Raw genomic sequence first — 26,620 nt, forward strand, 5'->3', positions numbered from 1 at the left:
GATGCATAGAGATGTGATCTGGTCCTATATATATAACTTTTTTTTTTTTTGGCCCTTACCAAACAGACTTCCACATGAAAGAACTTGGTGTACAAGACAAAAAGAAAGGAAAGTTTGTTTCCTTGTCCAGCAGAAGTTGGTCCAATAAAAGATATTACCTCATCCACCTTGTTTCTTTAATATCCTGGGACCAATCGGGCTACAACAACACTACAAACAATGGAAGAGATTGAATTTTGCCATCTGAAATGGAAACTCTACAATATGAAGAAAAAGGAAGAAAAACTTAACAGTGGCACCTACTTCCTCAGCAAAGGCCAGAAACAAAACGTCATCCACAGAGAACTCACCATTTACAACCCTCTGGCTACCAAATACAACTGAAGCTGTTCAGAATACTTTGCAGAAGGACCTCATAGAAACTGAGGAACCATCTTTTGTGTATCACACACTTCAGAAGAGACCACCTCAAACAAGAAATCTACACATACTCTTACACGCTGGAAAGAAAAAAAAATCAGGAAACCTACTTCGAGATCGTGCAAGAAACCCAAAACAGCTTTCAAAAAAGCCTGATGACAAGCATCGAACACAAAACCAGGAAGTGGAGTCAACTACAACTACTCCACAACCCCCAGAACACCGCCTCTTGGAAAAACCATGCCATCAGGACCTACTACATGACATCCCAACATCATAATTAATTCAGCTCAGGTAGGGGTAGTCTTGATAATCGTTACTCTCTCTATGGGACTGAACTGTTGCCATACCACAGAATCTGATACCATATTAACAGGTGGAGAACGAGAAGAATTCTTTCACAACTATGATGGCACCACACACAACCCTTTTTTGTCTAATAACTGTCAATGAGGATGTCAATCATCTGACTGGACACCCACAGTGGACAAAACCAAATACTCAATCATTACATTGATTTTCTTCAGGGGAAAAAATGACTGAAATCATTAACAAACACAACTTCCTCCAAAATTTCTACACTGTTGAGAGGATAGCTTATACAGTTCCTAGTGGCCAAACATCAGATAAAGTGGGTGCTGTCATAACTCTTAACTCTGATGATTATGTCAATGAGGCCAACTGACAACCACCTATTATAAAGAACTCAAAGAAGACCCCACATCATAATTCACCCAGGAATTTAAGGATATCCTCAAATCCTTCCCCAAAACTACTCCAAGAGAGACTCTACACTCTCATCCTCCACAAACTCATCCCATGACCCTCTATATGCTTCCTAAGATACACAAACAAAGGAACTCAGGCAGACTCATTATATCTGGCCATGGCACTCTGACTGAAGGAATATCAGGACTCGGAAACCGCACAAAGGGCCAGATTCCTCCAGGACACAACCTATTTCCTTCAGAAACTCTGCAACATTAACAGACTCTCTCAGAACACCATCCTTGCCACCATGGATGTCACTTTCTTCTATACCTACATCCCTCAGTGATGGAATGACTGCCTGCCTCAAATATCTACATGACAAGGACAACACTCAGATATACACCCCCAAACACATCATCAAACTCATCCATTTCATCATCACCCCATAAAAATTTTACTTTCAACAACAAACATTTTGTCTAAACCATGGAAACAGCCCTGGGTATTAGGATAACTCCCCAATATACCAGCCTCTTTATGGATCACTTTGAGGATGAATTTCTGGATAAATGCACCACATAACTAATGATATACCTCAGATTGATAATATTTTCATCTTCTGGAGAGAGAAATTAACCTTCCTAAGAATTGCACCACAACTTCAACAACTGTCTCCCATCCATCAAACTCTCCCTAGAAAATTCCTGCACCAGCATCAATTTCCTGGGCACCACAATCAGCTTCAACAATGGAACCTACATACATTTGTATACAGGAAATACACGCTTCACCACACGTGCCTTCATAAATCCAGTAACCACCTCAAACGCATCAAAACTGGTATCTACAGCCAGGCACTCGGATACCACAGAATATGCTCTGAGGAGAAAGTACAGGATACACACCTCAACACACTTAAAACTCTTTTCACCAAATAAGGACACTCCACTAGAGAAGCAGATCACATTATAGAATGGGCCATCCAAATATCTCAAGAGAACCTGCTTCAATACAGGAAGGAAACCCCCTTCTGACCACATGCACCCTAGTTGTCACCTACCACCCCACACTGGAACCCATATGAGATATCTTTAAACAATTACAACCAAAACTCGATGGGGACCACAACCTGAAAGATGTCTTTCCTGAGCCCCCCTCTTCAGGCCTTCAAATAACCCCCTAACTTCACCAAGCTCTTCATCATCAGAAGTAAGCTCCCGACAGACTAGGACCCACCAACTCAAAGCAGTACCAGACCCTGCCATAACATCAGATGCAAAACCTCCAAGCCTATCTGCACTGTTATGATGATCAATACCTCCCACAACACACCTTTTGAGATCCCTGGTGCCTCATGAGATTTAGTGCCTCAAGTGCACTAAATGCCCCAATAACAGCTATGTGGCTGAACTCAGACAATCACTACACTCTTGAATAAACTCACTCAGCAAAATGATAAAAGCTCCATATTGCCTGTGGGTGAATATGTTTCACAAAATTACCACTCCATAGGTGACCTCTCAGTCCTCATCTTCAAAAGATGAGTCTGGGAGCTTAAATTCATCACTTTGCTAGACACTAAAATTCATGTTCTTAAAGACACTGTTGTAATAAGCCATAAATCTAATCTGTAACCCACTAAACCTCCCCCCCCCTTTTTTTTGTTCGTTGATCCCATCACTGCACAGGTATTAACGGGCCACATCACCTTGAATATTCTCTTAGAATATGTGTTAACTATTTATGCTAAACAAACTGTTCTATCTTGTATTTAGCCGTGACACTGAGTATCTTTTCCAGATCTGAAGAAGAGCTCTGTGTAGCTTGAAAGCTTGTCTCTCTCTCCAACAGCAGTTGGTTCAATAAAAGATATACTTTTATTGTCAGTACACTTTTTCTGTCAGTATTTGGAAAAGCACCTTTATCCCCAGTTGTGGTTCTGAAATAGTTTCTATATGCCTTATTTGGAAGATCTAAGGGGTTAATTGTTCTGTGGTTTCTTTATGCCAGCATAAGGATCCACAGCAAGAATAGCACTGGCACATGGGGCCTTTTCAACCGCAGCTTCAAAGAGGCCTAAATGCTCGGTGCATGTTTGGGGCATTCCACAGGACCAGATAAGTGTGGTGATAGGGGGTGTGGCTAGGCATCCCTACACCCTGGTGATTCCTTGGTACCACAGGTCCCATACGGGGTCTGACTAGGGGTGGAATGTACAAAAGTTAAGCTTTTGGCAGCCCCTGAACAGAGGAGGAGAAAGATGCCTCCTCTCAATTCCTGTACCACCCTTAACACCAGTGCAGGGATGAATTTCCCCTTAAGTGACTTATATTTCTTACTCTCTGGGCCTAGATGCCCAAGCTACCTTATCCAGGCCTTGAACACCAGAAGAGGGAAAAATAACAGGGTAATTAAAGACACATTGTTGCTCTCAGACAAAGACCCTATTTGGCCAAAAAGGGAGACATTTTTGGAAAATGGAAACTTTGCAGTGTTTTGACAGGTGGGAACACAAACCTTCTGTAAAATCCCCTATTGGAGGAGGCAGATAATCCTAGCTCAGTGCTGAATTAGCTGATGCAGTACAAAACTCTTTAAGAAAAAATCCTAGGTTTTGGCTGCACGAAACCACGGTTTTGTTCCTTCTGATCCGAATAAGGCTTAATGCTCTACAGGTGAGCATAAGGTGAGGACCTGTATTAACATGAGCTCCCTGCTCCCATCAGCTTTCCATGACTTAGTGGCTAGACCACCATCAGGTTTGTGGAGAATTGCACAGCTGTGTGCAAATGCAGCCCAGACGTGAACACCTTACAATTTTTCCATGAAGGAAAAAGCTGAAGATTCTTAACATTTAAATGCTGGTGTTTAATCTTGGATCAAGATTTCCTGAAGGCTTCTTATACATACTGTTTTTTTTAATTAATACTGTATTTCCATAATTCTCTGGCACACACTCAGCCCTTCTAACTTAGAATATATATTTGCTTGCAACATTTCATGAGCGTGCAGAATTTCCTGTACAAATGCTGGAAAATAGAGTATACTTGGTCTTATAGCTAACAAATGGGATTGGAAGTAAGGATACTTAAGTTCTATTTCCGGCTCCACCAAAGCCTCACTGTTACTTTGGACACATCACTTACCTGCTGCTGACTCAGTTTCCCCATCTATAAAACAGGAATATTACTTGGTAGGTTAATGTGAGGCTAAATTCAGTAACACTTGGAAAGCGCATCTCTATAAAAGGGAAAACATTTTAATTATAAATAAGGCAATCAATAACTCTCTTGCTCTGATATCCTTGAGATAAAGGCTTGAGACACAAGAGGTTTGACTTATTCTCAGGCTCTTCCTTAACTAGAACAGGTTTCAGAGTAGCAGCCGTGTTAGTCTGTATTCGCAAAAAGAAAAGGAGTACTTGTGGCACCTTAGAGACTAACAAATTTATTAGAGCATAAGCTTTCGTGAGCTACAGCTCACTTCATCCGATGAAGTGAGCTGTAGCTCACGAAAGCTTATGCTCTAATAAATTTGTTAGTCTCTAAGGTGCCACAAGTACTTCTTTTCTTTTAACTAGAACAGTCTCTCTATTACTGTAGTAACTTCAGTTACAAATAACAGAAATATCTGGAGTTTAGAAATATTGATTTGATTTGTTAAGTTGTTTAATTTGGAAGTATTTCTAAAACACTTCCAAAATATAAAGTACTATACTATATAAGCTCTCAGTGTTGTCTACGCATTTCTAGTCAGTTATTCCAGAACTTTGGACAGGCTTCAAACTGGGCTGATATGCTAATATGCTTCTCCTTATACAGACAGACCTGCTGTATGTTGATATAATTCATGGTAGTTCTGTTTCTGTTGTATAAAGTGCTTGATTCAGCCATTCCTCTTCTCTTTTCAGTAAGGCTGGCTAAGTTATATTTCTTAGTCTATTAATTAGGCCAACTGGAAGTATACTAATACTGTCAGAGGCAAGTCTGAGGAATGTTAATGTTTAACATTTTTTGGTGTAACAATAAAATCATAAGGAAGGGCCGCAGTTCTCCACAGTATTGTAATTACAGTACCTGCAACAGCTATATTTATAGTTGTTTGTATTTGACTGGTCTGGCTTGTGGACCTATAAACTCTAAGCACCAGTTCAGGACAACACAAGGTCATGCTTAACTTTAACTTCCTTATGTACAGGGAATTTGGGAATTTCTTATCCTGACTCATTACTTTACTTTATAACATTGCTTTTCAAGAATGATTGTAACCAATAGGGTATGTTTGTTTACATATCAAACTATATTTTAATATTTAGTAAATTATACATTATGGGTGAGATTCTGGCCCCTTACTCCAGCTGCTTTTCTCTGCTCTGGGAGTCAGCTTATCCTGCTACCTGGGAATTCCCCTGGTGAAAGGTGATAGAGAGCTGGCTAGTTGCTCTATGTGATCTGCAAAAAGAAAAGGAGTACCTGTGGCACCTTAGAGACTAACAAAATTTATTTAAGACTAATTTCAGACTGCTACTCTGAAACCTGTCATTCTACGTGACCTGTTTCCTAGCTCTTGGCATTGTGCATGTGGCTGGGGGAAACGGCATGGCTGGAGCATCTTTGCAGGCTGGCTATTTCCAGCTTCCAGAACAGCCTCTTTGGACTTCTCTAATTTATGATGAGGTCTGCTTCTGACCCTGGTCAGCTCCATAATTTTGTGGCTGTGTGCCACAAAACAGGCACACAGCCAGATTAGCCCCTCAGCTTAGTTTAGCTCCCAAACAGTCCAGAGCACGGCTCAAAATCTAGATATTTTGTTTCTAGCCACTTTTACAATGACAAGCATTTCTTAAAGAAATAGGATATCTAACATTCAATGCATCCATGGATTCCCCTTAAGAAATATTCTTTAGGATATGCTTGGCATTCTCAAGAGACTGGGACATGTAATGAGCAAGAATTATCCTCTGGTTTGTATATGCCTATGGACAAAGGCCTACCATTTTGCTTTAAAACTTTTGAGTCTGTTTTGTGACCTTTTTCTTGCTTCCCAACGAACATAATTTCCAATTTCCTGATGGTATATCTGAGGCTTCTCTTAGGGATTATTTAAAACTTTTTTTATTTACTGCAGGATGTGGAAGCAGTTCCTGTGGTATTTCAGTTGACAGAATAAAAAATACACTTGGAGTTTTGATATCTTTAAACTATGATAACTTACTTTAGGGTGGGATGACAAGGGCTGAATGGCAATAAATTAAGCCATGTCAAAGAAGAGTAGATAAAATGAATGAGTGCTGATTCATATTTATAAATGGAGAGAAAGAGACAGAGGAATAATGCAGAAATACTCAGCTATGAGGCTAGGTAATGGAAAGCTTTTTCTCACAATGGTTTGAATGTAGTGGAGGCTCAAAGTTGTTGGTGGCTATGAGAAGACAGTCTCCATTTACTTTCTATAGGACAGAACTGGCATCCAGATACTATGGTGACCAGCACCCTAAAAGGACCTTAAATAGACATCTGCATAACAAAAGCTACTATTACAATTACTACTGCCATCCTTATTAGTGCATTTGAATCTGACAGAACAGGACTTGAACTTGGGTCTCCCACATCCCGGGTGAGTGTGCTAACCACCAGTACCAATAAAGAGGCCAGTCATGAAGTGGGCATGGAATCTGAACGATCCTTAAACCCCACAAGTGGTCCCTCATTAATCTGATTGAGGCACATTGATGGGATAGCGTGGGGAAGTCTGTGCTGCTGCTTATGGTGTACCAGATCTGTGGATAAACAGAGGACTTTAGTCTCCAGTGCAGACAATTTATCGTTTTCCATAAGCAATAGTGACTCTTAATAGAAAGATCCAAACCAAGGTCTGGTGGCACCAGTCCCAGAAGAAGTTGCAGAAGCACTGAGTGGCATGAAAAATAAAAGCTCTCAGTATACAAGCAGAAGTGTGGAATTGCCTGGGCCAAGTAGTTTTGAACATACTGCATCATGAGGACTGAGAAGATGCCTGAGGAAAAGCACGAGTACCAGTATTTAAGATAAAAGGAGACACACAAAACTATGGGCTTGCCTACACTAAAATGCTACAACTGCAGCACTTCAGTGAAGACACTACCTACCAATGGTGTAGGTAATCCACATCCCGGAGAAGCGGTAGTCAGGTTGATGGACGAATTCTTCCATTGACCTAGCACTGTCTATGCAGGGACTTAGGTTGGCCTAACACCGCTCAAGACTGTGGATTTTTCACACCCCTGACTGATATAGTTAAACCAACCTAATTTTCTAGTGTAGACCAGGGCTGTGGTAACTACCATGGCATTTAACTCATGATCAACACAAGGAAAATCAGAGAGAAAATTATTAAGAGACTACAAAGACAAAGGTCAGTGATGATCAGGTTTTATTTGTGTCAGGCAAGTCAACAATTGACACAGTCTTTGCATTAAACTTACTTGTGGGAGAAAAATAGAGAAGAGGGGAAACCCTACACATATTCTTCATCTATCTTGAGAAAGCTTATGCCCATGTTCAGAGAGAACTCATCTGATGGTGTATGAGAATGAAAGAAATACCCAGAGACACAAGTAGAAGGCTACATGGAGAGTCAGGGTACATACAGCTCCTTCTGAGCACCAACGTGAACACATGCATTTGCAGAAAACAGCCAGAGAGTGGCACTGTGGTGCACACTTTTTGCAGATGATATAGTAGTGCTGGTGAGGGAGAGCAAAGAAGTGGAAGAAAATTTTGAGAGGTGTGTCTTTGAAATGGCATGAAAATAAGCAGATAGAAAACAGACTATATAGTCTGTAGATTCCATGGTAGCTTGCAGGAAGACCATAGGACATTAAGTCTGGTTCAAGTATGTATGTTTGACAGTACAGGATAATGATTAATGGCAAACTTATAAGCAAAACAGAAAAGGCATGGACTAAATGGAGAGAAACGAACAGAGTGATCTGCTCTAGGAGAATGCCTATCAAATTGAAAATTAAGATCTACAGGACAGTACATAGGCCTGTACTTTTATATGGCTCTGAATGCTGGGCACTGAGGAAAAGACAGGAGCAGTTATTGAATAAAGTAGAAATGAAAATGTTAAGAGGATGGAACAGGCTCAGAATGTATGAATCAGAGGAAGTGTGAAGTTGGTACCAATGATAGAAAAGGCAAGGGAAGCCAGGCTTAAATGGATTGGGCATGTGAAAAGAGGACTAGAAGAATATATAGGAAACAGTGTATTGATTTAAAGTGGAGGGCTTAGAGAAGGGTTGGAAGACCCAAAACTAGAGAGATGGATGTCATGCAAAAGGATTTGATTAGCTATGGAGTGTCAAATGAACTTCTTCAAGACACACTGGAATGGAGTACTAGAAGAGCTGATCCCAGAGAGATGGGACTAAGGCTAGCAGAAGAAGAAGTGAGATCCAAATATGCTTAGTGTTTATCTCCAATAGTTTGCTTGGGTTGCAAGAGCAGAGTCTTCAGCAATCAAAACAAAAATAGGTGAGAACAAAGCACAAGAAATACACAGTAGAAACAAAACTACTTAAAACATATGCTGCAGATGACTTATAGCTTTAAGAACCCCCTACCCACCATCCCAATCTCATTCCTCCCTTCCCCTCCTATATGTACAATATTTTCCAGTTACCACCCAATAGGCTTTAAATCCTGCATCTAGGAAGCAATGCTCCCATTGACTCCAGTGACCCAGGATCAAAACTGGGGTTGGGGGTCCATGAGACCACATTTCAAGGCCAACTCTTCTAATTATCCAAGGGCATTGATTGATTAATTCTGCAATCAGCAACTCTCAAATGCTCATAAAACTTATTTGAGGATTTTATGAATTTCTTATTCAGCTTTTTGTCATAAGGCTGTGACCTGAAGAGCCAAAGGGAGAGAATTATTTCATAGTACTTTATAACAGAATTATGATGCTATACTTGGATTAAGAACATTTCACCAGTCACGAATTTTTCTCTTCCCTACCTCCCAAGAGACTCCATTTAAGATTTCTCTAGTGCATGAGTTTATTCTCTGGTGGTGTAAATTAGTGCCACTCTAAAGGAGCAGTGTCAAGTCAATGCAGAGATGCTAAGGTACACCAACAGCAGATTTGGTGCTAATCTTTTCAGAGAAGCAGTCTCAGCTTGTATTTTTGGATCTGTGAATTCAATGGGAGTTGTTGTTTATGACAAGGCTGAATTGTTCCATCATATTTTTGTGGTTTTTAAAAGGATTCCCTAGTGCTTGAACAGCTTAAAGAAACTGATATGCAAACACTATATGGGCCTCATGTCATTCACTCATGAAATGTACCTACCTCTGTGGTGTCACTCAGTAGCTGTTTATTTGGGCAGAATGGAAACATCAGAGTTGAAATTTGGCCAGGACACTCAGAAAATGCCATGAGATTCTTAATGAGTGCAAGTGGGCAGAGCTTTTAATTTTGATTTTCATCAGAAAAAAAGGCATTCCCAGCAGCACTGCTGCTTAGCACCATGCTGGGGGACTGGCTTAGTACTGACTTAGAGGTAAGTTTGCTGCTTTCTGGATCACCAGCTCCTCTTCCTGAAGTTCAGTACCTACTCATTCCATGCTGGATTCTCATCCACGTATTCACCCAGATCAAACCAACAGTATAAGGTGCTTAGGCTGTAGGAGCGATATCTTATTAGAGTAGACTTGGTCTGCTTTTATCTCTAAGGGCATGTCCAGACTACAGCCCTTAGAGATGAAAGCAGACTAAGTCAACCTATTAGTTGACTTACAGCCACTGTAGAAATTACAGCCATGGCACTAATTGATGTCCACATTACCCTCTTTCTGTCGGTGGCATGTGTCCTCACCAGGAATACTTCCACTGACTGAAGAGGGGCAGTGTGGTGGCTGAGAGCCAGGGCTCTCAGCTCCATGTAGCTCCCTCCCAGGAGCCCAGCAGCTCCCCATTCTGGCTGGGAATGCAGTGAGGGGGGCAGCTGTCTGGACTTCTGGGAGCAGGGAGCCTCCAGGCAGCAGTCCGGCTGGGAGTGTGAGCAGGGGGCAGCTGAGCTCTAGCTGACCAGTTTTCTTGTCAATTTGCATGCTGGAGCTGTGAAATTGACAAGACAGCCAACAATCCATGTAAGGGTCTATACCGACAGGGCATCACCCTAACTACACCGACATAAGCGTTACGCCGCTCATAGAAGTAGAGTTATGTTGGTACAGCAGGGCACTTACATTGGTGGGACAAAGCTGTAGTGTGTACACTGACATAGGATGACATAAGCTGCCTTACTTATATCGACCTAACTGTGTAATGTAAACCAGGCCTAAATCTACAGATTGGTATCACCTTGAAGATTATGAAAATAGAAAATTATTTAGGGCAGCAGTACTGATTTAAGATAAGAGGTAGCAAGCTCTGAAATAAATCTGTCTAGTTCTTAAATATCTAGATTCAATTATTTAAATATCTAAACTGGAAAGCTTTTTACTTTCTGAAATGTTTGTAAGGGTTTGCTTAGCTGACTTCATTTTGTGATGTACCCATGATGCTTGCATATAGTGCTATGTACATTCATAATGACTAGGGTTGACTGGAAAACAATTTTGTTTCATGAAAAATTTCAGGGTTTCAAAATTTTTCATTTTGATTCAGAACAAAAACAACCTTTCACAAATGTTCATGGAAAAACATGGTAGTCATGCTGGGAGAGATCCCTGTTTCAGAACAGCCACTAGCTAGGTCATTTGTCTAGGCAGTAGGAGACACAGGATAAAGTCCCTGCTCCAAATTAGACAGAACAGGGACTTAAACTTGTGTTTTCCCACATCACTACTGGGCTATTGACTATTCTATAGGAGATGTCTCAGAGAATTTTTGATGACATTTACATGTTTCCAGAAACCACTTAAGTTTTAACAAAATGGTGTTTTTTGCTGGAAAAAAGTTTCATTGAAATATTGGTGATTAACTCTAATAATAAGCCTTAGTGCTTTTTACAGACATGAGCCTGGGGCAAAGTAGATCTCGGGAACCAAGCATCTGTACTGAAAATCTGCAGACAGTAAAAGGGAGAATAAAATTATGTGCCTGTCAGACTGATACTGGAAGAATTAAGAGATTTTGTGGACAAGTACCTGCAGGCTAGCTGAAAGTGATGTGTGCTCTAGCATTTGCATACTTCTACTGTTGAAAGACTTTGTTCTCATTATATTTTTTAACCTACAGTCTATCTAGACACAAGGCAAATGGAAGGACTACGTGGGAACCTCTCACACAGCTTAGAACATTCAACATATTTCATTTTAAGTTTAAAAAGTGCATTGTGTCAAGGGTAGTGTAGGCAGGGCCGGATTAAGGCAGGGGCTGCTGCTCAGTGCCCCGGCTCAAACGGGGCCCCGCAAAAATAAATCACAGGCAGCGATCTCCAACTCCAGGCCGCTAAAAGTCCTGCAGCGCAGCGGGGCATTCAGGCAGGCTCCCCTGCATGCCGTGGCTACAGAACACTCCTGGAAGCGGTTGGCTGCTAGCACGTCTCTGTGGCCCCTGTGCGGTGGGGGAGAGAGGGAGGCGGCTCCGCGCACTGCCCTTGCTCCCAGCACCGTCCCCGCAGCTTCTGGCCAATGGGAGCTACGGGGATGACACTTGCGGGTGCGGGCAGCACATGAAGACACGCTGTCTCCCTCCCACGAGGGGCCGCAGAGATGTGCTAGCAGCCAGCCGCTTCCAGGAACAGCATGGGGCTATGGCTGGAAGGCAGGCAGCCTGCCTGAGCCCTGCTGCGCCACCGGCCAGGAGCTGCCTGTGGTAAGTGCCCCTGGTTGGAGCCTGCACCTCGCACCCTCTCATCTACCCCAACCCCTTGCCCAGATTAGAGTCCCCCTCCTGCACCCAAACCCTGCACCTGGTGACCCTCTTCATATAGCAAGCTTCTGAGTGTAATACCCCCCCCCATTAAAAATACTTTAAAATATATTTAACACCATTATAGATGCTGGGAGGCAAAGTGGGGTTTGGGGTGGAGGCTGACAGCTCATGACCCCCCCACCTGATGTAAGAACCTTGCGACCTCCTGAGGGGTCCCAACCCTCCAATTGAGAACCCCTGTTCTAACATGAATAGGCCACAGGGACTCCTCTTTGCTTTTATTCGTGCCTCTCTTTACGATGTGATTCTGAGGGTGTTGAAACCACAGCTAAGGTAACATCTTTCCAATGAGATGTGAGACAGGATTTCTATAGCATGCTTACCAGAAGCTTATGCTTTACATCAATGTGTTTCAGAGGTAGCAGCCGTGTTAGTCTGTATTCGCAAAAAGAAAAGGAGTACTTGTGGCACCTTAGAGACTAACAAATTTATTAGAGCATAAGCTTTCGTGCATCCGATGAAGTGAGCTGTAGCTCACAAAAGCTTATGCTCTAATAAATTTGTTAGTCTCTAAGGTGCCACAAGTACTCCTTTTCTTTTTATCAATGTGTTTATAATCTACTCTGTCTTTGCCGTATCTAACTGAGACTGGGTCACCATAAAACTGAATCTGGCCTATTTAAAAACTGCCCCAGCCAGGAGAGAACTGAGTAGTTCAACTCTTTTCAGTCACCTCAGATGGAGGTGGCATGTTCTAGATTTAACTAGAAAATACAGTATAATTTGCCTTTCACTGTATTTTTATACCACTACTATTTCACTGAAGTAAGTGAATTATTTCAGGCTTATAGTAGTGGAAATTAGTAGAGAATGAGTCCCACAACCCATTCACTTCCTTCTTTGAGGCTTTTGACATTACAATTCTTTTATACACCTGTTCAGCATTTTCCCTTTATTTTGCATATTATTTGGGTAGACTTAAAAAGCCTAACTGTATTCATATAGTAAGAATCCAGTGCTAATCTATTAACCATTCTTTATGAAAGAGCATTTGATGTGAAATTTTGTTTTGGGGAATTCTGTCAGGCAGTCTGAATGCAATACTTAGGCCTAAATACTTTTCCAGTTGCATGACCTGTTTTCTCTTCCTGCTGGAAAGTGGTTTTGTTTTCTTGGTAATGTGTTTATGTGAGTCAGAATTGAGCTGTTGCGATATCAGACTAAACTGGAATTGAGCACAGGTGAGTTCAGTGAGTGTTTTCCTGGGGTAAATACTGAAGGAATCAGGCCGGGTTTTGGAATAAATGATTTCTTCTACCATGCAGTGGGACCTGTTCCTGCTCTGGGTGAAGTTAATGGGAATTTTGCTACTGTCTTCAGGGGGTGCAAGCTTCAGTCCTTATCTTTTAGAATGCTGCCATCTCTGCTAGGTTAGTATAAAACAGGGGTTCTCACACTTCATTGCACGGCGACCCCCTTCTGCCAACAAAAATTACTCCATGACCAAAGCCTGAGCCCCCCCCCGCTACCGTGGATGGCGGGGAGGTGGGGGCAAAGTTGAAGCCCGAGCCCCGCTGCCTTGGGTGCGGGGTGGGTTAAGCCGAAGCCTAAAGCCTTCAGCGCCGGGTGGCTGGGTGGCTTGTAGCCTGAGCCCTGCCACCTAGGGCCGAAGCCAAAGCCTGAGCCCTACCCCGGCCCCAGCCAGTCCAACCCCAGGTTTTGAGCCTGGGCCCCAGCCAGACACCAGCTCTGGTGCCCCCCTTAAAACGGGGTCCTGACCCACAGGTTGCGAAGGGCGGGCGCAAAGGACGCTGAAGCTGTGACGGAGCTTCCCTGCTGCTTGAGGCGGCGGGGTCTGGTATTTCATCGCCCTGTGACAAAGGGTCCCTGGAGCGGAACCGAACCGTGCTGTGCTGCCCCGTATCGCACCTAGCGGCAGCGGGAGCCCCCCGGGCCCCGCCACACACGGGCAGGCGGCAGGGCGCCCTTGTCGGGAGCCGCTGGGGGAGGAGGCAAGAGGGGAATTCCCCCTTTTTACCCTTTCCCAATGTTTGCGCCTTGATGCAGTTAGCACCGCCTCGCGACTCGCCCTTATGTCTATTTCTGAATGTGCCCAGTGTCCCTCAGCCCCGGCAGCGGCGCCAGGACTGGCAGAGTCCGGCGGGCGGGGGCGGGGGCTGCCTAGACTAACTTATGCCCCAGCTACGGAGCATCCCCCGGGCTGGACGGCAGGTGCCGAACGGGGGGCGCCCCCGTGGGAAGCCTTGGCCCCGCCTTGCCCTGGGGACGGGGGGGGGGTTTCCGCGGCGGGGAGACGCGTCCGCTACGTCCCTCCCCCCGCCTCACAGCGGGGCGCAGCTCCCGCGCGGGCGGCCGGGCTCGCGCGGGGCTGAGCGTCGCAGGCCGGCCGCCGGGGGGCGCTGCGAGCCGCGGCCGCAGGTGCCGGGAGCGTGTCCCCAGCCCCTTCCCAAGCTCGGCCGCCCCCTGCCTCCGCCCTGCGCCGGGGTGGAGAGGGGGAGGGGCGTGGCCGGCGCCCCGTTCAGCTGCAGGGGCAGAGCCGGGGAGCGGCTGCCGCGCGCCGGGCTGCGGGAGGGACGGAAGCCGCCGCTGAGGGCAGAGGTACCGTGCGTCCCCCTCGCGCCGTGCCCCGCCGGCCGGCTGGGAGCGGCCCCGGGCTGCGCGGCCTCTCCTGCCTCCCCGGGGCAGCTGCGCCCTGAGCGGCCCCGCTGCCCGGGGAAACGCGGCCGGGGCCGGGAAGGGAACAAGGGGAAAAGATGGTTTTAGGGTTTGGGCGACGGGGTCAGAGGTCACGGAGCCAGCAATGCCGGCACTGGTTGGGGGAGGCGGGTTTTGGGATCCCTCCGTTGCCCCGAGCGGGCTTTCCATGCCCGTGAGCGTAGGGCGCCCCGCACAGACACTTTTGCGGAGCTTGGGAGGACAAAGCTCCCGGAGGGAGGGGAGCTGGGCAGGCGGGACGCTTCCAGGTGAAGCGGGGTGTGTGTGTGTGTGTGTGTGGGGGGGGAAGCTGGAAGCTCCCTCTGCGTGGAGCTCCCCCCCCCCCATCTCCCGCCTGCCCTCTTTGTTTAGCTGGAAGGGATTGTGTGTGTCCCGGCTCTTGTTTCCCCGCGGAGATGGGATTGATGCGGCTGGGATTGAAACCAGATTGAGAACCAGAGGAGATCTGCATCCGAGTTCTCCAGACCCTGGGGTGCGGGGTGTGGATGTGTGCGCGGGGGCGGTGGGGTTGTGAGTGGTAACGAGGGGTCCGTTAAAAGGGCTGTGTGTTTTTCAGCGCCCTTGGGTCTTCGCTCCTTTGTGAAGAATGCGGCTGAATACTTACTCTTGCAACAAGTTACCTAATCGTTGCCATGTTGTTAAAGTGCCACTCGGTCCGGCTGTGGCTGCTGAGATCAAACCCCACCTGGTACTCACACAGCAGACTGCTTTGCAGGCTCTGTATTCTTAAAAGGAAGGGGAGAGGCAAATATATTTGTGGCGACTTGGGCTAGACGGATAGAGGCAGCTGTTACAAAACTGTATCCATAGGGTTAATTTCAACTGTGACACTAGAGCGAAAAACCCACTCCAAGGAATGTCTGGGAAAAACCACTAAAAGAACCCTAGATTGCTAAATGCATGAATCACAATATGTAATGTTGCATTGGAAATCCCTTCCAGAGATGACGCCTTCAAATAAAAGTATTTTGTTTGAAATGATATAGATGTGTTATGGCTTTCGTTAGCAAGCAGTGGATGGTTATAGACCTCTAGGAAACCTAACTTAATCATGAGCTTTGGTGTCCATAAGCATAAAGAGGGTTCAGATTTTAAAACCAAATCTAAAATCAGTGTGTGTGTGCTTTTCTGGAGAGATCATTACATCTGCTTTTTGTTTGTTTTAAAGCAGCTACCTTGTGTGGAAAGCTTCATTTAATTCAAATGGATGGCTTAGACTAATTTTTATACAGATACATGTATGAGGAAGAGTTGCAGGAGGAGATTGTTATTATCTTAGAATGGAATTTAAAATTCCAAGAACAAATAATCTTTAGGAGAGCACACTGTTATTTGGGAAGGGCTTTCCAGACCTGCACGGTTGTGGAAATGTCCCAAATGTACAGACTGTAATTTAGGTATGACATGAATCTTGAAGGGCAGGTTGGTCATGATAAAAATTGCCTGTGCATATTAAGTTGTGGTATAACAGGATGCACTATTGTACATCTGTTATGCTTGTGGTTTTTTAGGAGGGCATAGTGCTCCTTCCTAAATGAATAGGACAACCCCCTCAGAAACAATGGCTACCCTGAGCAGGATCTTCTTATAATCAGGCAAACACTGCTGTAAAGGCACAAATACAGCATTTAGGGGTTCCTTGTCTTACACTTAAAATAATCATTGGTATATTAGTTGTGTACACATATATGCACTTACTCTTCGCTGACAGCATGCTTGGTACACCACTGTGTTGATAAGGCATGGTCATTGTCCCAAAGAGCTTATGGAATATTAACAGGTTTCAGAGTAGCAGCCGTGTTAGTCTGTATTCGCAAAAAGAAAAGGAGTACCCGTGGCACCTTAGAGACTAACAAATTTATTAGAGCGTAAGCTTTCGTGAGCTACAGCTCACTTCATCGGATGCATTTGGTGGAAAAAGCAGAGGAGAGATTTCATCCGATGAAGTGAGCTGTAGCTCACGAAAGCTTACGCTCAAATAAATTTGTTAGTCTCTAAGGTGCCACAAGTACTCCTTTTCTTTTTGCGAATACAGACTAACACGGCTGCTACTCTGAAACAGGTCCAATAAAGTGGCTGACTTTTCAGTTTTAGTGTTGAGTCATGATTTTACCATATCCTGCTATCCTATTGTTAATTGTGAATTCAGGGTGGCAACAGGCTGCCCATCCTTCCCTGGGTGAATCATCACTTTGTCAAGTCCTGTATCAAAGGCAAGGCTTTCTCCACGTTTTGGTAGGAGGTAAAAATAATCTGACAAATTTGTTAAATTGGACTTCAAAAGTAGGCCTCTTTGAAGTGTATTAAAACATAATAAAATTCCTCTGTTTATTTTATTTTATTTCCAACTGTTTCCAGTCTTCCTTCTGATTATAAAAATGTGACTTTATGAACTGTAGCTCATGAAAGCTTATGCTCAAATAAATTTGTTAGTCTCTAAGGTGCCACAAGTACTCCTTTTCTTTTTGACTTTATAATAGTGTTCTATGAAGCATACTGTTTCTGGCTTGATTCTGTAGTAAAACTTACTGTTTTGTACCATCACAGTTATTCCCATAGCAATATACAGTGATCAAAATTCAAGTCAGAATTTTCCAACCGTTAGCGCACCACGGTATATTAGAGAACCACATTTCCCCCCATACTTAGAATAGAAGATGTTGCTGGAAACTACATGTTAATTGTTGGTGTGTATTGGATATTTTAATGGGTTCTTCTCTATATGGATACTATGAACAGGATTATGATTTTTTCACAGGATTAAGCAGAAGATGAAGGAACTCTTAAAATATCTTCAAGAGGAAGCACAGGGACTCACTGGTTTAAAGCCTTTAACGTTTTCTGAAGTAAGAGCCCCACTTCAGATCACATCTATGAGGAGGAAATAGGGACCAGAGAAGAGATGACAGAACATGGATTTAAGGTGGTTGAGTTTAGCTAGAGAATTACATTAGCCCTGTTTAAAATGATTTTGCTTTACGTTAAATTTAGGAGAGCAAGTGTACATTTCTGGGCCTTGTGCTTCTGTAGGAGGATGGAAGAAGAGAGGCAGGCAAATGAGAAGAGGAAGTGGGGGAGAGACACTGGAAACCTCAGCAAAGCCATTAACTTTTCCCACTGCATACTCATAAAGGGTTGCTGGCAATGTACAGAAGATGTCAGGGGTCTTCTTTCACACAATCCTCTGAGATCATCAAATTTCTCAGCTCTGTGGGAACAGAAGTGCTCCATGCTGGTTTCTGATCTCATCTTTCCCCAACAACAGTAATAGCAGAAGTGGAGTAGCTTGGGAATCAGTGAGGAAAGTGGAAGAAAGGTGAAGTGGAACTTTAAAGTCTGCAGGATAGTTTTTTGTAACCGTAGAACAAGCTGGTTGGTATAGGACATCTACCTCTTGATTTCACACTACATGTGGTCAGAAACGGGACAAATGCTTACACACTGGGGAACATTAAACAGTCTGGCAGTAGAGCACTGATAATATTTATGGCAACTTAAATGTGAAATTGTCCTATAAATCTTACCTTATATTTCATTCATCCTTTTTTTTTTAAGTTAACAAAGAACAAATTGAAATGAAAAACAACATTTTAGTGACTTATGTTTCAAGAGTTGGGGAATGTTCTGACTTCTAAAAGATGACAGGAAAAGCAAAAGCTTTACTGCTTCTTTATGAATATGGAGACTCACTATTTCATTCCCTCCACCTTTTTACCTTTTAAAAATATCAGCTACATGAGTCTTCTCCCCTCTTTGCTGGGGGACAATGGCACTATTTTAGGAGGACCACAATAGTGGTGTCCCAGTCCAGAAAGCTGTAACCTGATCTGCAGCTCCCCCTCCGCAAACAGGGAGGGGGAAGGGGAGGAAAAAGAGAGTAATAGCTTTGCTTACATCCTTAGAAAGGAAGACCTGATATTTCTAATGTAAAGCTCAGACAGAAAACATTTTCTTAAAAACTTCAAAACACATTATCACAAAGCAGCAGTAAAGGGCAACAATGTTTAATTTGTAGAGCTGTCTATTCAAAAAAATAGAATACCATTTATTTAAATATATTTGGATGTTTTCTACATTTTCAAATATATTGATGTCAGTTACAACACAGAACACAGAGTACAGTGCTCACTTTATATTAATTTTTTATTACAAATATTTGTGCTGTAAAAAAACAAAAGAAATAGTATTTTTCAATTCACCTTCTATGAATACTGTAGTGCAATCTCTTTATTGTGAAAGTTGAACTTACAAATGTAGAATTGTGTACAAAAAAAACTGCATTCAAAAATAAAACGATGTAAAATTTTAATGCCTACAAGTCCACTCAGTCCTATGTTTTTGCAGGAGATTGTGCTGCCTGCTTCTTGTTTGCAATGTCACCTGAAAGTGAAAACAGGTGTTTGCATGGCATTGTTGTAGCTGGCGTCACAAGATATTTACGTATGAGATGTGCTAAAGATTCATATGTCCTTTCATACTTCCACCACCATTCCAGAGGACATGCATCCATGCTGATGACGGGTTCTGCTCGATAACGATCCAAAGCAGTGCAGACAGACGCAAGTTCATTTTCATCATCTGAGTCAGATGCCACCAGCAGAAGGTTGATTTTCTTTTTTGGTGGTTCGGGTTCTATAGTTTCCACATCGGAGTGTTGCTCTTTTAAAAACTTCTGAAAGCATGCGCCATACTTCGTCCCTCTCGGATTTTGGACAGCACTTCAGATTCTTAAACCTCGGGTCAAGTGCTGTAGCTTTTTTTTAGCAATCTCTCATTGGTACCTTCTTTGCGTTTTGTCAAATCTGCTGTGAAAGTGTTCTTAAAGCGAACATGTGCTAGATCATCATCCGAGACTGCTATAATGTGAAATATATGGCAGAATGTGGGTAAAACAGAGCAGAAGACCTACTATTCTCCCCCAGGAAGTTCAGTCAAAAATTAATGAACACAACATTTTTATAATGAGTGTCATCAGCATGGAAGCATGTCCTCTGGAATGATGGAAGTATGAAGGGGCAAACGAATGATTAGCATATCTGGCATGTAAATATCTTGCAATGCTGGAGACAAAAGTCCCATGCGAACACCTTTTTCTTATTTTCAGGTGACATTGTAAATAAGAAGGTGGCCGCGTTATCTCCCATAAATGTAAACAAACTTGTTTGTCTTAGCGGTTGGCTGAACAAGAAGTAGAACTGAGTGGACTTGTAGGCTCTACAGTTTTGCATTGTTTTGTTTTTGAGTGCAGTTATGTAACAAAAACAATCTACATTTTAAAATTGCACTTTCATCATAAAGAGATTGTATTACGGTACTTGTATGAGGTGAATTGAAGAATACTATTTATTTTGTTTATCATTTTTACAGTGAAAATATTTCTAATAAAATAATATAAAGTGAGCACTGTACACTTTGTATTCTGTGGTGTTTAAATCAATATATTGGAAAATGTGGAAAAACATCCAAAAATGTTTAATAAATTTCAATTGGTATTCTGTTGTTTAACAATGCCATTAAAATTGTGATTAACGTGCCATTAAAATTGCGATTAATCGTGATTAATTTAAGTTAATTGTGTGAGTTCCCTGCGATTAACGGACTACCCTATTAATTTGTGCTTAAGTTTCCAGAATCAGATGATCAGAAGTGCAGATTTTTCTTTTGTATTGATGCTAATGGGAACAAGCTATATAGGTCATCACCACAGTCCAAATTCACAGGTGTTATGGAGAGCATTAGGATTCTTGTCAGGGGGCTGTCTCTGAATTCTGCTTGGAGCTCTCATCTTTTGCTTCAGGTTTTGGTATTCGATAAATGTGAAGCACCCTAGATCCGGCTTTTGAATGCTGGACTGGAACTTTTGTTTTCTTTCCCCACCACAGGATGTATGTATGTTCAATATTAAACCCATCTCCCAACTGCCTTATTGTTTGTAGGCAGATGTGTGTGTATTTTTTTGCGGGGATGGGGGTGGGAGAAGCTATGCTTTTCTATTCCTGTGGCTCCTCCAGGTTTTCTTGTGGTGGGTGTAACCGGGTCTTCTCTCAGCTGCCATAGGCTCCTGCCTCCATTCCCCCATTCTTAGGATTCTCACGATTGTGTGAGATACTTGTGCAAGTCCAACACCATTTCTGCAATCTTATTTATTAAAAGAATGCAGTTCATCTAAACAGCTGTCTAGTAATCCTTCCCTTTTTGATTAGGGGCACCCCCCTGTGCTCACCAGTCCATTGTGCCCTGTGACTGCAGGGCGATAGAAGGGGAACTTAACCCCCCCCCACCAACTGGAATTCCCAGCTTGAACCTTAAACAAGTGTGTCAACTCCCATCAATACCTGTCTGCACTACCTCATCTGGGTTACTACTACAGGCCTCCTAATTCCTATTTAAGAGTCCCCCGCACCTTCGTGCTTTGGCTCCTGCCCTCACTTCAGGGAGCTTCGGCTAGTGTGGAGCCCCTTTTCCAGACCTCTCTGACTTTGGATCCCCTGTAGGTCTGCCTGTCCTCTAACCAACTGAGCAGGCTGCCTCTTAAGGTATGTATATCTGAACTGTAATTAAAAACCTGTGGCTGGCCCATGTCTGCTGACTTGGGCTCAGGCTAAGGGCTGTATAATTGCAGTGTAGAGTTCTGGGCTCTAGGACCCTATGAGGTGGGAGGGTTCCAGAGCTCAGGCTGTGGACAGAGCCTGGAATTCTACACTGCAATTAAACACTTTTAGCTGGAGCCCCTGAGCTGGAATCAGCTGGCATGGGCCAGCTGCAGGTTTGCAGGGTAGACATACCCTTAGAGGAAACACCATATGCAGGCTGTTAGCACATGATGCTTGATCACCTGAGCCAACTGCTAACCCACACCCATCACTAGCAGGCAGATAACCACATAACAGGTGGGGCTGATCTCAACTCCCTTTAAGGGGCCAGCCCAGCCTTTGAAAGTGGAGCTCTTGCTTGAATAGGTCCAGATTTTGCTTCTACTTAGTTTCCCAAGAAGCAGAGTAAAATTTACATAATTCTTGCTACTTTCACGGTTGTCCCCAAGATTTGAAGAGCAGCTGTAGAGCTGACTAGTTCAGCTCAGTTATTGCTTGGAATTGTCTGCAGACTCAAGAAGACAATTATTATACCAGTTAACCATCCAGATGTGCCTCAGATCTAATCTTTACTCCCATGAGGACAAGAAACGTAATTTTCTTTCTGATGAATGCATAAATCCTGCAGAAACTGGTAACCTGTGTCTTCCTTTCTCACCAGGGAAAGTTTGCCATCTGTGTTGGTGACTAAACTTGTGGTTATTTCATGGTATGTTCATGCTAGTAACCTTGTAGTGGTGGTGAAAAGCATTGTTTCATTCTAACAGTCTGTCAAAGGATGTCAAGTATCAGGGGGTAGCTGTGTTAGTGTGTTTCTCTCCCACCACTCCCACGAACATGATACCGTTCTGCTGTGATCTGGAAGCCTTCTTTCGTCGTCTCCAATTTACGGAATATTTTCAACAATGAAGAGTGCACTGACCCACAGGAACCCTCCTACCAACACTACAAGAAGAATAATTCTGCGTGGTCTCCTCCTGACGATTGAAATGACAGACTGGATTTCTACATAGAGTGCTTCCGCAGACGTGCACAGGCTGAAATTGTGAACAAACAGCATCACTTTCCCCATAACCTCAGCTGTACAGAACGCAACACCATCCACAGCCTCAGAAACAACTGTGATATTATAATCAAAGGGGCTGACAAAGGAGGTGCTGTAGTCATAATGAACAGGTTGGGTTATGAACAGGAGGCTGCCAGGCAACTCTCCAACACCACATTCTACAGGCCACTATCCTCTGACTCCACTGAGGAGTACCAAAAGAAACTACACTATCTGCTCAGGAAACTCCCTACTACAGCACGGGAACAAATCTACACGGACACACCCTCAGAGCCCCGACCATGGGGATTTTCTATCTGCTACCCAAGATACATAAACCTGGAAACCCTGGACGCCCCATCATCTCAGGCATCAGTACTCTTACAGCAGGATTATCTGGCTATTTGGATTCTCTCCTCAGACCCTATGCTACCAGCACTCCTAGCTATCTTCGAGACACCACCGACTTTTTGAGGAAACGACAATGCATTGGTGATCTTCCTGAAAACACCATCCTGGCCCCATGGATGTAGAAGCTCTTTATACCAATATTCCACATGAGGATGGACTACAAGCTGTCAAGAACAGTATCCCTGTTGCGGCTACGGCACACCTGGTGGCTGAGCTTCGTGACTTTGTCTTCACCCACAACCATTTCAGATTTGGGGACAACTTATACCTTCAAGTCAGTGGCACTGCTTTGGGTACCCGCATGGCCCCACAGTATGCCAACATTTTTATGGATGACTTACAACAATGTTTCCTCAGCTCTTGTCCCCTAATGCCCCTACTCTATTTGCGCTACATTGATGACATCTTCATCATCTGGACCCATGGAAAAGAAGCCCTTGAGGAATTCCACCATGATTTCAACAATTTCCATCCCACCATCAACCTCACCCTGGACCAGTCCACACAAGAGATCCACTTCCTGGACACTACGGTGCTAATAAGCGATGGTCACATAAACACCACCCTATATCGGAAACCTACTGACCGCTATTCCTACCTACATGCCTCTAGCTTTCATCCAGATCATACCACTCGATCCATTGTCTACAGCCAAGCTCTACGATATAACCGCATTTGCTCCAACCCCTCAGACAGAGACAAACACCTACAAGATCTTTATCAAGCATTCTTAAAACTACAATACCCACCTGTGGAATTGAGAAAACAGATAGACAGAGCGAGATGGGTACCCAGAAATCACCTACTACAGGACAGGCCCAACAAGGAAAATAAGAGAACACCACTGGCTATGATGTACCCAGCTAAAACTTCTCCAGCACATTATCAACGATCTACAACCTATCCTGGAAAACGATCCATCACTCTTCCAGACCTTGGGAGGCAGGCCAGTCCTCGCTTACAGACAGCCCCCCGCAACCCAAAGCAAATACTCACCAGCAACTTCACACCACACCACAGAAACGCTAACCCAGGAACCAATCCCTGTAGCAAACCTCGTTGCCTACTCTTTCCCCATATCTACTCTAGTGACACCATCAAAGGACCTAACCACATCAGCCACACCATCAGAGACTCATTCACCTGCATGTCTACTAATGTATATATGCCTATCATGTGCCAGCAATGTCCCTCTGCCATGTACATTGGCCAAACCGGACAGTCCCTATGTAAAAGAATAAATGGACACAAATCGGACATCAGGAATGGTAATATACAAAAGCCAGTAGGAGAACATTTAAATCTTCCTCGACATTCGATAATAGATTTGAAAGTAGATATACTTGAGCAAAAGAACTTTAGAAACAGACTTCAAAGAGAAACAGCAGAACTAAAATTCGTTTGCAAATTTAACACCATTAATTTGGGCTTGAATAGGGACTGGGAGTGGCTGGCTGATTACAAAAGCAGCTTTACCTCTCCTGGAATTGACACCTCCTAATCTATTATTGGGAGTGGACTACATCGATCCTGATAGAATTGCCCCTATCAACACTGGTTCTCCACTTGTAAGGTAACTCCTTTCTCTTCATGTGCCAGTATATTTATGTCTGCATCTGTAATTTTCACTCCATGCATCTGAAGAAGTGGGGTTTTTACCCACGAAAGCTTATGCTCAAATAAATTTGTTAGTCTTTAAGGTGCCACCGGACTCCTTGTTTTTTGTCAAAGGATGGATACACTTGGCAACTTCTGACAGAGGATAATTCTAAAGCAAAATCCTAAAATACAAGTCTGGTCTAGACAGACTAGCAGGAAAGACTGACTTGGGAATCGTGTGGACAAGAAGAAAGGATGGGATCCTCTCTGTCCTAATGAAAAACTTGCAAGGAAATTAACAATTCCACACTTTGGAATGAAAGCAATCAACGTATGGGGTTTAAATCTAGGTAAGCAGACAGAAAATTCAGTAAACAAACTGAAGGATGAAGATAGGGAGCCCATATATCCAGAATTTGCCAACAGTGAAGGCAAGAAATGTTTAGTATGTCAAAGGCTTTTTGAGATTTGGAGGTGGGGGGTGGGAGCAGAGTGCTCCTTTACACTATTTTCCTGACCCATATTTATACTATGCTGCCTCTAACTGCTTTGGTGTAGGTGTACTGCTCATTTCAGTCCTAAACATCTTCATAATCTCTGCCTTGCCCTCTTCCCAGAAGAGGGATTGTTGCTGGAGTGGACGTAAGTAGCATTCCTATGCCGTTGGGCAAGAGGACCGGATGTAGGGAAAGAATGGGTGTGATAAAGGGACAAGGGTGTGCGTGGTGGGAGACAGAAGGGGAAGGTGACAATTAGAAAAGCTTAGCAGAAGGGTGCGGTAGTGGGTGCAATAGTATTGAAACAATTCAGTGCAAATTTCTCAGTATCCAAACAATGGAAAACCAAGAGGTGCTTATTTTTTCACTACCATCAGCAGAAAGCTGTTGTTTTTAATTGCTTGTGAAAGGTGCCAGATTAACTGCACTGGACTGTGTTCATCCATCTACAGCATAGTCTGGAACAGTGCAGGCTTCCCTATCCCAGCCCACAGATATGCTTTGGAAATGCTCTGTTGTCCTCCATTCCCTCTCCTTATTTCTACCCCTTTACTCATCCTCTCTACCACTTGCACCTTCTACAGTGGCACTTAGAATTATTAACAGGAAAGATGAAACTGAAGTAATGACTATAAGAAGGAAAAACTTGTATCAAATAAATAGTAAGAGATTAAGGTTCATAGACCCAAAACCTGGCCAATTTTTTCTTTCTTGGTTGGAGTCCTTAAAATGTATTCCCCTCCCCTAGCATGTGAACATAAGTACAGGTTACTGTTTATATTTTTAAAAAGCAGCAGCCCTAAGGTAACCAGCGAACACAGGAAATGGAGAGGATATATTATGCTGATATTGTATTTAGATGATCTGTCATTTAGACGATCCTGCAAATTATTAACCTGAAACTTAAAAACCAACTGTAGACACCTCTCTGTGATATTTTTTGCACAAAAGGCTTCTGAAAAACTTATGAGCAAAGTAGAAGGAATTGATTCAGTACTTTAATTCACCTGTGTTGAAACCACTTCCTGGAGTTAGAGCCTAATATGGCCTCTAGTAGATCACTGAATAAGGGGTTGCTGGATGTCACAATTAGAGAAAGTTAGTTAGTATTGCTGCTGTTAGGTAAATCTTGTCCTGCTCTGAAATTGACAATAATCTGGTCAATTTCCCTCTTCTGTAGTTTTGCAAAGCAATAAACACTGAGGCTAGGGGATGAAGAGGCTGCTTGAGACACCCTCTTCTCCCATTACTTCAGCTACGAGGCTCAGGAATGTAGTGAAGATCTCCCACTTTCCAAGGAAGCTACCAGAAGCCTTTGGTTTAGGGTGGGGAGCAAAAAGAGGAGAGGAATGCTCCATCTAGCTGCTTAAGAGATTGGGCAGTGGATTCATGTTTACTAGCTGCCTACTGATGCACCTGAGCCTAGCATCCTGCTAGGAATCACAGCAACTCTTTTCCAGCAATGGAACTGTGTGGGGAGGTTGCCTCTAGATAATGGAGGGAGGGAAGAAGGGGGTAGGGATAGAGAGAGGGGTCTCTTCAGATTATGACCTGGCTAGTAGATTTAGCCAGATAGTCCACAAAATTTTACCAAAAAGAAAAGGAGTACTTGTGGCACCTTAGAGACTAACAAATTTATTAGAGCATAAGCTTTCGTGAGCTACAGCTCACTTCATCGGATGCATTTGGTGGAAAAAACAGAGGAGAGATTTATATATACACACACACAGAGAACA

At 43.5% G+C, this 26,620-nt stretch overlaps 1 protein-coding gene across 4 annotated transcripts in view; it reads left to right on the forward strand.

The window, feature by feature from the left end:
• The first annotated feature begins 14,439 nt into the window (after nucleotides 1-14,439).
• Nucleotides 14,440-26,620, forward strand: part of MYO1B (myosin IB) — a 177,425-nt gene continuing 165,244 nt past the window's right edge. For 2 of the 4 annotated variants that reach the window (XM_038421888.2, XM_038421887.2), the window contains exon 1: nucleotides 14,487-14,622. The gene's annotated coding sequence lies outside the window, so the exon portion shown is untranslated. Of the gene's footprint in view, nucleotides 14,623-26,620 lie in introns of all 4 variants that reach the window. The other 2 variants (XM_038421890.2, XM_038421886.2) reach the window with 2 other exon arrangements.

This window comes from Dermochelys coriacea, chromosome 11 (assembly GCF_009764565.3).
Source record: "Dermochelys coriacea isolate rDerCor1 chromosome 11, rDerCor1.pri.v4, whole genome shotgun sequence".
Taxonomy (NCBI): domain Eukaryota; kingdom Metazoa; phylum Chordata; order Testudines; family Dermochelyidae; genus Dermochelys; species Dermochelys coriacea.